Source organism: Lynx rufus, unplaced genomic scaffold (assembly GCF_022079265.1).
Source record: "Lynx rufus isolate CCGP_SWC_20201006 ecotype Redwood Valley unplaced genomic scaffold, mLynRuf1.p SCAF_6, whole genome shotgun sequence".
NCBI classification, from domain to species: domain Eukaryota; kingdom Metazoa; phylum Chordata; class Mammalia; order Carnivora; family Felidae; genus Lynx; species Lynx rufus.
The window spans coordinates 94888587-94902647 of NW_025814878.1; the positions used below are offsets into that span (position 1 = coordinate 94888587).

The 14061-nt window shown below is 42.5% G+C and overlaps 1 protein-coding gene across 1 annotated transcript in view; it reads right to left on the reverse strand.

The window, feature by feature from the left end:
- The window catches only part of LRRC1 (leucine rich repeat containing 1), a 138076-nt gene that overhangs the window by 67786 nt on the left and 56229 nt on the right, over positions 1–14061 (reverse strand). The window lies entirely within an intron of this gene.

The window sequence follows — 14061 nt, forward strand, 5'->3', positions numbered from 1 at the left end:
TGCCAGACACCGATCAAACATGTACACATTACACCCAAAGAGTTATGAAATCTCTCCATTAATTATGTCATACAGTCAGCTGTCCAAGACATACACCACCATCAGGATCACTCACATCCCTCACAACTGGCAGATCCAGCAGGAAACAGTGACTGCTGCTGTTTCCTCCTGGAAATGGTGATTGTTGGTGTTTTTCAAGCCTTCCTCTGATCTCTCAGAGTCAAGGGAAAAGTGTAAAAAAACAAACAATGTGTGCTATAAACCACTTTTGACATTGCTTTTGTTGTCACAGATGACCTCGCAGATGTCAAACCAATGGAAACTTTTCAGTCCACATTTATTGACCATTCCATTCCCTTTTACACTGCAGCCTTTCTGGATGTGCTCCGTGCCATTGGTCCCACCCTTGGTTAAGCTCCTGTGACTCTCCTGTTTCTCATCAGTCCTCCAATCGTGGTGCTTCCAAAGGTGCTGCCTTTCTACAGCCAGTGTCTACGCCTTCATCCAGGGCAACTTCACCCATTAATCTGCAGGCTTCCTCTCCATCCCATAATTCAATCCAATGATTGCCATTCTCTTGCTGGGCCTTTTCTACAACCCCAGTCAACAATACTGACAAAGCATCCTGCTGTTACTTCTCAGCATCTTACAAGGGGCCCTGTTGCTCTGCTTTCTTTTAAACAGTAATATTATGCGTGCTCATCTCCCCCTTCCAACACCATATCTGCTCCCACTCCTTGAGTGACGTCATTCATGCCATGGCTTCAACCATCACCTACACCTGGATGACTCCCAAACCTTCATCTCCTGCTAAAATTTCTCCCCTGGGCCTCAGATCCTTATATTCAGCTGCCTACTGAACATCTCTCTTTAGATATCCCAAAGGCATTTCACCTTCCACATGCCCACAAATAAACTCAGCTTTCCTCCTGATCTTTCTTTAATGTCTCCCATCTCTTCTGCAGTGGTGAGTGGGAGTTTATCCTCCCACTCACCCTACCCCTCCACATCCAGCAAGCCTCGCACTTGTCACCCACACACCTGTTCTGGCATCTCCTTTTCTCTTGCACCCTTCTCTGCTCTTTGTACCCTCAACATGACCTCCTGCATCCAGGCTGCCCTCAATCAACTACACGTTCCTGCTAGTGCCAGGGTGACATGTAAGCCATTCCCCTCCTGGAAATCCTTTCAGAGGTCCCGCAGAGCTTTTGAGAAAACATTCCTTAGCCATGTATACAGAACCTTCATGATCTCATTGCCATGTACTCCAGTAATATTTTGCATTTCCCAAATTCATCACGCTATTTCAGACACACACTCGTGCAATTTCATCTGCCCAGAAATATCCTTCCCGAACTTCATCTCTACCTGCTACTTGTACCTCAGAGCTTGAGTGTCATCCCTCCCAGGAATGACTGAGATCCTCTCTCTCCAGGCTCCTTCAGGCATATCTCTGAGACAGGATTTTCCACACTATCCTGGTATCACAGATGGACTTGGTCCCTTCACCGTTGTGCCCTAAATCCCTCGAGGGCCATCACTAAACCGACTTGCCATCTCTAGCTCCCCACATGTAACTTACATACCTGGTGATTGTTAAATAGTTAAGAAATGAAGAAAACTTATTTTAAAACTGTTCTTGCTCCAATGTACCTTATCTTGGTGAAACATACATTCTAGCCAGGAATTCATTTTGTTGTGCTTTTCAGTATGAAATATGATGCCTTTATTTAGAACATTTCTTTGAGTTTATCTCTTCCCATATAGATCCCTAACGAAGGTCAGAACAGCTGGTAACACAGAAAAGAAGAATTTTCGAGATAAGATGAAATTCAATTGGCAGCAGGGAAGGGCTCCAGAAGACCAAAGCATCTGCTCAGAAAATGCCAAAGATCTACAGGGAGGACATCTCTTTGCCATGCTCCAATTAGTCAAACCCAAAGGCTGACCAGTCCACGACAAAATCCAAAGGCAGGGACCTTGGTGTAAAGGAAGCACAACAGTTAGCGTTTCTCTCTAGTTGCCAATGTGCAAAGCCCCTGAAAGGAGTGATGATTTCAAAGGTGTGTGGGGAGGCATAGGGCAAGTAGGGACTTCTTGAAGCAAATTATGATTATTTCCAATTATGATAAGGCACATGCCCATGGCATTTGACTCAACTTAGGGCTAACTTCAGACTGGCCCAGGCCCTTGCCATGCTTGGCCCCTTGGGTCTTAGCCAGCTAAACAGACCACGACTCAAACGGCAGTTAGCTGAGGGAAGGAGGGTTGCCAGGGACCCATGCAAGTCCCTCCAGTGGTTTGCTGCCTCCCCACTTACCACGGGCCTCCCCTGAGAGATCTGTCTCCTCAGCTCCTCTGGTGTCACTCAGGAATCTCTCCCAGCTCTAGGCTGCTTTTATTTTGGACGTGTACTAAGTTACTGGCACTTGGTTCTGTCACTTTTGTCTAATTTGCTCAGATCCCCTAGTTCATCCTGACCCATCCCTCATCAGCCCAGCTGAATGGAAGAAGGGCTATTCTCAAACACTTTGCAGCACCATCAAACAAAAGTTGAACAACAAGGTTAAATACTTCAGGACATCAACTATTTGTGTGTAATGATACTTTGATCAAGCACCTTCACAAACAAAATACATGTTAGGTAAATACAGAACTGACTGCATCACGGCACCTTAAAAGCAGTTGAGCACTTATGCTTGGTCTGCTGCTGTCCACCTTCTTTCTGTGGCTACCTCTGCAACTACATTAGGGGGTAACTGTGCCCCCTAAACACAAAAATCCTAAATCAGGTAGAAACTTCTAAACTGCTTATTCATCTCTTTCTTCACTGTCTGGTTGACTCTTAACTTATCACATCTGTCTGGAAACTCCCCTGTCTTGTCAGTTATTCAACATGGACCATCCTTTGAAATCTACAGCTTCCTGTTAGGTGTTACAGATCTGTTCGTATTTTCTCCAGAAAGATAAAAAGGTAGGAGCTATAAATTAATCTGCCTTTTAAAACATTTACGTATTTAATAATAATGCTTTGGGAAACACTCACAACCCATAATAAGTGAATAAAAGCAAGAGACATGTGCTGCATAATCCCAGTTTTATGAAACTGGTAATAAAAGGGGGAAAAAGATAAATAAAATACATTAAAAACATTATTGATGCTCATTCCTCAGTAGTAAGATAAAACACTTTTATACTGGGGAGAAAGAACAGTGATTTTAGAGTCTCACCAACCTGGGATCAAATACCAGTTCTACTACTCACTAGCCATGTGGCCAAGAAAAAGTTTTTAATCTGAGACTCACTTTTTTTTGATTGAGGTATAACTGGTGTATAACCATATTCAAGTTTCAGGTGTAGAGCATAATGATTCAGTATTTATATATATTGTGAAATGATTACCATGGTAAGTCTATTTAACATCCGTCACCAGATATACTTACAAAATTTTTTGTTGTTATGAGAACTTTTAAGATCTACTCTCTTAACAGGGCATCTGGGTGGCTCAGTTGGTTAAGCGTCTGACTCTTGATTTTGGCTCAGGCCATGATCTCGTGGTTCGTGGGTGCAAGCCTCGTGTTGGGCTCCGCGCTGATGGTGCGGAGCCTCCTTGGGATTCTGTCTCGCTCTCTCTCTGCCTCTCTCTCAAAAATTAATAAATAAACACTTAAAAATTAAAAATAAAGATATACTCTCTTAGCAACTTTTAAATATGCAGTACAGGATTACTACCTGTAGTAAATGTGCTATATATTACATTCCCGTGGTTTATTTATGAGACTCAGTTGTCTCATCTGTAAAAAGAGGATACCAGGGTACTGCTTGGAGAAGATTTGATGATTCAATGAGATATTATATGAGAATATACACATGAAGTGCTTAGCCTACTGGTAGTCCAGAACAGGCACCCAATAAATGCTCTAAAGATTCACACGGTTCTCTTGGTTTTCCAATAATGTTTCTTTGTGTTTGACTATTATTTAATTCTCAACAATGAACATGTGCTTTAAACAACATAAGCTACAAAAGAAATGATCCTAGTGATTCATTTCTCTACCTTTTTCAAGGTGCTTTTCTTTATCTTCTTAGGGCAAACGTAATTCATTTTACCAAGAGAGGAAGGAAGGAAGGAAGGAAGGAAGGAAGGAAGGAAGGAAGGAAGGAAGGAAGAGAAAGAAAGACAGAAAGAAAGACAGAAAGAAAGACAGAAAGACAGAAAGACAGAAAGAGAAATTGAAGACCCACTGAAATTAGTGCTACTCGGTGTTCCAAAGAATTTCAAAGAGGGCAAATTCGCTGGCTGCTGGAGGCATAGCTTCATATAGCGTAACGCCAAAGAGATGATCCTCTGTGGGATAATCAGGTAAGTCTTCTAGTTGCCAGCTCAGTGACAATGTGTTTCGAGAAGATCAGGCTGTGAAAGCATGTGCCATGCTAAGAAAATTCACATGGGACCAAGTGATCAGCCATGCTAAAGGAACTAGGTACTAAAGGCAACTGGTCAGCCTATCCGTCACCTCTCTTCAATGTTCATATCAGAGAATTAAATGCCCATGACAGTGTTTGGTGAATATTCATATCCTGAGAAAAGAATGGGATGATCTTAACCATCCCATGGATAAAACAGAAGGCTACACTTGCTTCCAAGGGACGTTCGTGTTGTCTAATCTCTTTTCTTTCTAAGGTAAAATCCTATGCAGTCTTAGTTTTTGGCTTTCCTTGTTCTACACTTCTAGCAAGGCACCAATCTTACGAGATTGTGATCTTTTGTCAAAACAGCACAATTACCTTAGAAGTGTGACATAGTAGCTTATTGCGAAAGCCACACATCTTTCATTAGATGATGTTCCATTTCCAGCCTTAGAAGATTTACAAAGCACCTCCTCTCTGGGTGGGCCAATTTTAGAAGTGATTGGATTCATTCACTATGCAGATTTTTAGGAGTTTAAATGTCCTAATGATTTTTCCCTGTTTTTATCTCTGAATCCAGGGAGAACCTAGTCCCAGTATTGTCTATATCCTTTCTCTAACCCAGACAAAAAGTAATAGGCCTACCTTTATCATTTTCTAGATGCTCCAAAAATAGTTAGAAGTGCCACTCTGCTGAGTTTCTTATTTCAGCCCCACAACTAAGTACAAGTACAGTTTGGGACATAGCACTTCTTCAAGGCTCCGTTTCCTCATCATTCATTCTGCAATGCTTCTGCCGACCTCCCAGGAGTAGCGGGTGAATTAGACAAAACACAGGGGTGACGAGGTGGCACAATGGCTGGACGTGGCACCTGGTGTGTAGATGGCGCCTCAGGCAGGAACCCCCCTCACCCACATCACTCCAGCCTCCAAACCCGTGGTGTCCTCACCCCTGCCCTTCATTCTTTTTTTATTTTTTTTTAATGTTTATTCATTTTTGAGACAGAGAGAGACAGAGCATGAATGGGGGAAGGTCAGAGAGAGAGAGGGAGACACAGAATCTGAAACAGGCTCCAGGCTCTGAGCTGTCAGCACAGAGCCCGACACGGGGCTTGAACTCATGGACCGCAAGATCATGACCTGAGCCGAAGTCGGACGCCCAACCGACTGAGCCACCCAGGCGCCCCCCTGCCCTTCATTCTTAATCTCAGAGTGCTAGCTCAGATCTCCATGACTCAATATGAGGATGATGACAGGATTAGTTATGGCAGCTAATGCTGAGTGTTCATTATGCACAAGGCACTGTTCTAAGCACTTTTCATACACAGACTCTTTTGAGGGTCACATCTCTATGAAGTCAGGGCTATTATATCTCCATTTTACAGATGAAGAAACTGAGGCACAGGCACAGGGAGGTTAAGTAGCTTGTCCAAGATGGTGATCCCTAGCTTGAAAACTGTTAATGATCCCATATTGCCTAGAGCAAGAGCTTCAAACATTCCTCAAATATAAAAATCTAATTTTCAAAATATATTTTAGTTTCTAAAAATTCAAATTAGAAAACATTACGCATACTTGCACAGATTTCATGCCAATGATTAGCAACCATGGCTATCAATCCTGTTCATCTATTCCTGGGTTTAAAATTTTTTGTGCAGAAATGGGAAGGAAAGCTACCTTGTCCTCTACTGACATGTATCTAAATTTCCCATAAATGTGTCACTCACTGGAAGGTTGTGACAGTGCAACATAATCGTGTGTGTGTGTGTGTGTGTGTGTGTGTGTGTGTGTGTGTGTTTACGAGGCCTGCATGTGACCAGTGACATAAAACCATACAATGGCAGCATTCAATTATTTGCCATTTGTGGTAGATGATGCTAGTGTTTCCCAACAGCCAGGTTTCTCTTCCTGTACAAATATCTAACAGCATTTCCAAGCTCCTTTCAGTTAAGTTGGGGGCATAAAATTAGCCAGTAGAACATGGATGGAAATGATGTACAGCATTTCTTGACATGATCCACACAAACTGCCCACATACAATCCCCCAATGTCTCCCCCTCCCACGAGGACCTTGAAAGCTATTAGTTGAGTGAAGATGTAACATCTTAAGAAGAAGCCTGGATCCTTGACTGTATAGAGCCTCTCACCACCCGTTTCCCTATTCTCTGTCTCCCCTGACTCCCACATCCCTCCCCCCGAACTGGACTGTAAGTCAAGCACTAATAAAGTTCTTCAATGTGTTGAGGACTTGAGATTTTGGCTTTTTTTTTTTTTTAATCAATAGTCAGTCTATCTTGACTACTACACGGAGCTTAGAATTTCACCTGGCAGAACAAATCCTTTAGAACACAGCAGTAATCAGCTGTACAATAATGAGAAAGAATCTGATGACAACTCATATAGTTTCAGTTGTTATTCTTATGTACTGGGTGCTTCTTTGATTTTTGATAAATCTAAAAATTTTCAGTGAATATCTAAAAGACAAGTGCTGAGATATTTGCATTTTAAGGATATTTCTGACTCTGTAAATCCATAACAAACATTTGAAAAAAATCTCCAACAAGTAACAATAAACACTCAGCTGAGGAATCTACTTACTAACTCCCTCCAAATTTACAACTAAAATATGAGAATTTCTAAAGACTGCCTGATTTCAATTTCAAACCAAAAGAACACATTCTTCCTTCAAGCTTCTTTCAATCAGTTACAGTTACTGACACTCCTCTGCTGGCCCCAGCACTTTATTTATATAACAGCGTAACAGATGTTATGTGCAGTTCTTCACATATGTTTGTTGTGCCTGTACATTTACTTCCTTAAGGGATGGAAGAATAAGGCAAAGAGCCTTAGATAAATACAGTAGGTGCTCAATAAATTTTACTTGAAGTAATTATGGGCTATAGTTAATAACTGTAAACATTAAAAAAAAAAGAGGCCAGGGTCCAAGCCTTTTTTCAAATTGCAAAATAATTCAGAGTCATAATTCATTATTAGCTTTGCGCAGATACCTCAGGTTGGAGACTTATTCAACACTTATAAAGCTAATTTAAAAACCAAATGATTTCTATATATAATCCTCAAGCTGCAGCTCCTCATTCACTTTCTCCTTCTTGGATCCTCCACCCCTTTCTAAGTTGTGTCTCTTCCAGCTTAATAAGCTCAGAGCACCATTTGCATTCAGAGCAGAGTGTAGCTGTCACCATCCTGACACAGAGATGCCACCCAGCCTTTAGCTGCCCAGAGGCTCAGCGTCACTTGGCTCAAGGCACATTCACATGACAAAGTAGGTGGTCAAAAGCAAGATCAAAATGAAGTAATATGGCCGCTTACTTGCAATCACTTTCAGAGCTGGAAACTGTCAAAGCCATGCCTACATATATTGCTTAATTAAAAAGTGAACAGAAACTGTCATCCCACATGTTAGAGTTTTGTTTTATTTCAGGAGAAACCATTTTTTTTAAACAATTATTTTTGCTTCTCTAACTCTGCCTTAGCTCTATGTAAATCTACCATTGTTTTTGGAAAATGTGGCATCTAACACAGAGCATAGCATTTGAAGACCGAGTGAATGAAATGAAGTGGGCAGGGGACGAGGGAGGAAGGTAGACAAAGAATTCAAAGAACCTGGAACTAACTAAAGAGCTTGTTGACCTAAAAAATATATTCAGAGGTGTTGTTCTCAAATGCAAAAGTTATCATCTCTATTATAAACCTGCCAATTAAAAAAAAAAAAGTCAAGAGACAAAGTTACATAAACCTACAACTTATTCAGGAGAATCACAACTTTTCTGGTAACCAAAAATTAAGCTATATTACCATAATAAATAGCAATAGTTTACTCTTCTATACATTCTGGAAAAGGAAGTACAAGGCAGGCAACCTAAGGAAACCCTTCGAAATGAGAGCAAAAAGGATTCAGATATTCTGGAGAAAAGTTAAGGGAAAAAAATGCAAAAAGTGTCAATACGGCCATCAAAAGGGATCTATAGTAACAAAGTTTAGTTTCTGTAGATTATCTGAATAAGAAAATACACAATATTCAGATTTTATTTCACTAATGAAATCACTGTACAGCAGATCTCTGTAATGGTTCATATATAACGTAAAAAGCAAGCTCAGATTTTATTTTAAGGCAGCTAATACTGAAGGAGAAATGCTAAAAATTTGTCTGCAGCAATACTGGAATACTTCAAAGATACATGGTCATGAAGTTCTAAGCTTGTCTTTGTACTCTAAAAACATATATGCTGAAAATACATTTAAAGATGTGCCTGCCCTTTGGTAGTTAATATATGGTTTTCAGAGCTGTTCCTATTGATCAGAATTATTATGCAACCCTTTTGAAATTGCTCTATCTGAAGGAGATATGGGGTAACTAACGTAAGACTGTCAGTGTCCTGGTTTATTTACCTAAATTGGCATTTAAAAATGTCTGGCTGATTTTATTTATTTATTTTTTTTTTTTAATTTTTTTTTTCAACGTTTATTTATTTTTGGGACAGAGAGAGACAGAGCATGAACGGGGGAGGGGCAGAGAGAGAGGGAGACACACAATCAGAAACAGGCTCCAGGCTCTGAGCCATCAGCCCAGAGCCTGACGCGGGGCTCGAACTCCCGGACCGCGAGATCGTGACCTGGCTGAAGTCGGACGCTTAACCGACTGCGCCACCCAGGCGCCCCAAAAATGTCTGGCTGATTTTAAAAACCAATCCACACTACAAAGTGAAACTACTGGTCTGAGGATATGCAAAATTATGCACTACAAATTCTGAAAGAGTGCCAAAAACACTTGGAGCAAAGGCAATGTTCTAAGAATTTCCCTTCTGATTTAACAATGTGTAACATTAAACTGTGATGGGTTTTCAGTTTTATTTGCTAAAATATCACTGATGTTTCTATATCATCCAAAAGGGGGGGGGGGAGCTATTTGAAAAGTTGATTTCACCTTTTTCTGTGTTTGAAATGGTTTCTATATATCTTCACATTTCAACAATGCTCCCTGGATGGGGGGAGAAAAACTATTTGTAGCATGCTAAGGTGACTAGAAATATCACATAAGCCTAATTTCTTTCCACCTCTGCTTTAAAAATAATTGTTATTATCTGGAATTAAAACATGAGAAAAAGGCAATTCTATTTTTTTCTGTATTAACCCTTCTTCCTAACAAAAGCACAGGTACAAGCTAAGACAGAGAAAGGGCTCAAGATAGGAAAGTCACAGTTCGTACAAAGGTAAAACAGCAAGCTCTGGTTTGGAAAGTGACCAGCTCTCCAGACACAAGGTAGAGTGGCCCATGGGGCCTCTCTTCGTGGGATGTCACTGGGGCCGGTATGAAGTCCAGCCACTGGGGCAGGTAACAGAGCTAAAGAGAGAGCACTAAACTTAGGCACGAATTAGGCAGTGAGAAAAGAGAGAACAATGGCTTGACTGTGGCTAGTCTGAAGTCTGCATGGGTAGAAACTGGCCTCTGCCACACTTGGGGTGTGGGTGTATGTAGTTATTACCAAAAAAAAGGCTAACTGTTCACAATTAAGTAGCAAGACTTTGAGGCACACTGGATGTATTGCTTGCCAGAAAGAGCTTTTTTCAGGGCATACTCAGAAGCACCAAGGCTTGGTGTTATACAAGGTCATTTCAGGAGGCTTCAAAACGGGCTTTGGATTTCATTACACAAACCCACAGCCACACACCACAGACACTGATCGGCTTCTTGTGGCTGGACACAGGACAACTGACCCATGGATTTCAGCAAAGTCTGGCCTCTGGACTCTGTGGGACGAAGGCCCGTACTGTAGACAGGTTGTCTATCTGCTCATTCTGAAGTCTTGTCCTGGTGATCGTGACAATTTGTACTAAAACTATCCTTTAGGTTTTTGTTAACTCAAGTCTGCGAAGTACTTAGGCAGGGTGTGCGGACGCTGGCCGTGTTTTTCTGTGTGCCCCAGAGTGAAATAAACCCATGAGTTCTTTGGCCTGAAATGCTCATACTAATCAGTGGGACCCCTCAATGCCAGCCATCCCTGTCCACCTTCACAATGATGGCCACACTAGTAGAGCACCTGTGTTCTTTGGAATTTACCTCATTCTGTTAAATCACCTCTTCAAATCTGAGTGAGATTTATTTCTAAAGGAAGCCAACTTCTTTAAGTCACTATCACGGATAGAAACTAATAACCCCGCATACAGCAGGTAAGTGTGATGATACATATAACATAGTGTTACTAAGTTCTACAGAAGGCAATCCAAAAGGAATATTGTTTATTTACAAAAATGCTAACTTTCTCACCATGACTCAATATTAGAAACTGCTGTTATGTGGCACCACTTAAAATCATCCCCAGCAGTACCAGTGGTATATGCCTTACACTTGGGGAAAAAAATGAACTAAATGAATAATGATATAGTACTGTGATGTAAGTCAAATAACAGCACAGGCTATAAAATTCAAGTGACTAACCCTTCAGGCAGGATTCGTGATGCATTAACAAAGTCGGCCTGAGATTCCTGGATAGCAAGATAGTACCATGGGGTAATACCTTTTCTTACATATCCAGAGGTCGTGTCCCTCCAACAACTAAGGATCAGTGAGCACAAGAAACAGACATGAAGCATTTTACCACAGAAAACTGCTTCAGACCTTAAATCAGGGCCGTATGCTTTCTTTAGGCATCGTAACACCATATTCAGATACCAATTTTATACACTCCAATCATCCTTTAATCTACAGTCAGGGGAAACACCTAGTTTCTTTTACCCCCAGTTTATTTTAGTTATTGCCTGACTGAAAAAATAATCTGCTGTTAGGACATGAGAAATGTGTCACTTTCCTCGCCTCTCGCCGGGTTTGTATGGAAGCAGTGCCTCGTCCCTACTCCTTCACACGACACGGCCAAACACTGTCCATAGCCAGGTGTTGAGCAACAGAGCCAGGGCTCCCACCCAGAGTCCTTCCTGCCAACCACATCCAGCCATTTCGGGGGCAAAACTGTGCTCATCCCAAGCCTCTCTCTCCTTTTACTCCAGAACAGGTCTCCACAGCCTATATATAACCTACAAGCACCACTCTTCCTTCCTAAGCTCACTCTTCTCATTTCTAACACAATACACAGTCCCCTGGACTTTGTGCCTGAAATGCCAGAGAACAAAGCCACAAAATCAGGGTTTAGAGGTCTTGGCAGTACTTGGCATAGGACACAAGCCTATAAAAACTTCTCTCCTCCTCATTTATAGATTTTTCTGGAGACAAACACAAAACTTGTCTTCTCTTCCTCACTTGAGCTAAGGAACACCAGAACACGTCTAATTTTGCTCCTGGACTGAAAGGCCAACTCGAGCTTAGGTCAGTAACAGCATCTTAGCTTTTCACCAGTAGTATCTTGAAGGTTTCCCACCTTCCATGCGAGCAGGTGCAGGGCCCACGGAACCTGAGCAAAGTGACGCTCATAACCACAGGAAGCTGCTGAAGGAACGTTAGTAGTGAGCTTGTGGATCCTGCTACTCAGCCCCTGGGGACTTCCAGCAATGCAGCATCTCAAGCCCCGGTCCAGCCCTACTGCATCAGAATCTGCAGGTTAACAAAACCCACTGCATGCTGAAGTTTGACAAGCACTGAACCAAAGACTTGTGGGGTCTGATACCAACACTCTGCCTTCCTCCATGGTCCGGCAATGCTCTCTGGAAAATCAGGAACTGAGGAAGCCAGTAAAGGTCCTACCATGACACAGAGAGCTCTGGCTGTGGACCTGCTACAACTCAGGGACTAGGGAAGGACTAAAAGGAACAGTCTCTCTGATCATGGAGGGCAGCCTCAGCGGAGCCACAGAATACTAGAGGCTCCACCAGGCCTCCAGATGTAAGCAAACCCTTACAAATGCCTGTATCCATACAAAGTAGGGGTTTTCACACGGCCTCTCAGGCTAGAGACTTCACAACCTTTATTTACCTACTCAGTTGCCTAGGAAATTCATTGTGATTTAATCTGCAAAAAAAAAAAAAAAAGAGAGGGAACGGTGAGATTTGCCTGACCTGGAAATAGCTTAAAACCCATGTTCCTGTTGGTTAAACTAAATATGACCTTGTTCTGTTCTGTCATCTCTGTTTTTCTCACAACCTCAAAGAAAGCCTGGAACCCTGCCTGCCATCCTCCTCCACACTGTCCATCACGCCCATACATGCGCGCACACACACACACACACACACACACACACACACACACACACATTCATGCTACTGAGCCAGAGCAAGGCTCTGCCCATAGGGGAAGGGGGAGGTTAACTCCCCTCAGCACTTTTTTAATGTCTATTTATTTATTTTGAGGGAGACTGTGTGTGTGCACATTAGCTGTGGGAAAGGGGCACAGAGAGAGGGAGAAAGAATCCCAAATAGGCTCCACACTATCAGCGCAGAGTCCGACACGGGGCTTAAACCTACAAACCATGAGATCAGGGCCTGAGCCAAAACCAAGAGTCAGATGCTTAACTGACTGAGCTACCCAGGCGCCCCTCCCCTCAGCATTTCTAAATAAGCCTGATAAGGTGACAGCATCTGCAGGATCCTTCACAAAACTCCCAATACCTGCAGAAGGAAAGGAAACTTCATTCTGCGTCCTGACACTGACTTCCATAAAAGTCTAGTTTCTTTCATCAGTATGCTGGAAGGTATAAAGGGACACATGGGAGGAAGCATGTGGCCCTTCTTTCTAGCTAAGAATGGAAAGAAACTGCAGATGTGAAAGTGGTAGAACTTTTCTAATGCCAATTTCAAAATTGCTCTTTCATTTCTTCAGATTGTGTGATTTCAGTGACCACTTTCCTAAGTCACTGCTTCCTTATAGAATTAATTGCCAGCGATTCTTCATAACATATAATTTCTGAGACAAGGGATAGCAGTTTCAATTACATATACTTCATTGAATTTTTAAAATTTTTTTAATGTTTATTTACTTTTGAGAGAGACAGAGACAGAATGCGAGCGGGTCAGGGGCAGAGAGAGAGGGAGACCCAGAATCTGAGGATCCGAGGCAGGCTCCAGGCTCCGAGCTGTCAGCACAGAGCCCGACGCGGGGCTTGAATTCACAAGCTCTGAGATCATGACCTGAGCCGAAATCAGATGCTCAACCAACTGAGCCACCCAGGTGCCCCTAATTTTTTTTTTTAATGTTCATTCACTTTTGAGAGAGAGAGAGTGAGCGGGAGCGAGGCAGAAGAGGGAGACCCAGAATCTGAAGCTGGCTGCAGGCTCTGTGCTGACAGCTCAGAGCCCCACACGGGGCTCAAACCCACAAACCGTGGGATCTTGACCTGAGTCCATGTCGGACACTCAACGGACTGAGCTACCCAGGCGCCCCTCAATTATATATACTTTAGATCAATGTGATATAGGATAGCTTAGCAGCAGTTCTGGCCTCAGATGCCTGCCCCATGCCACACTCAGGTGTAAGGGGAGCTGTATCTGTGCTGAGGGGTGGGGTCAAGCTTTGCACTACTTGCCACCCCTGTCTCCGGGGAGCCAAACATCAGGGTGTCCTGTGACCTACAGCTTGTAGTTTATACTTGGCCTAAAAAGATGAGCTGGAGCAACCATTCCTCACTTAGAAATGTGTCATTGGCAAACAGATGCCCCAGCAGGGTCAGAAGCCAAAAAGTGCAAGGC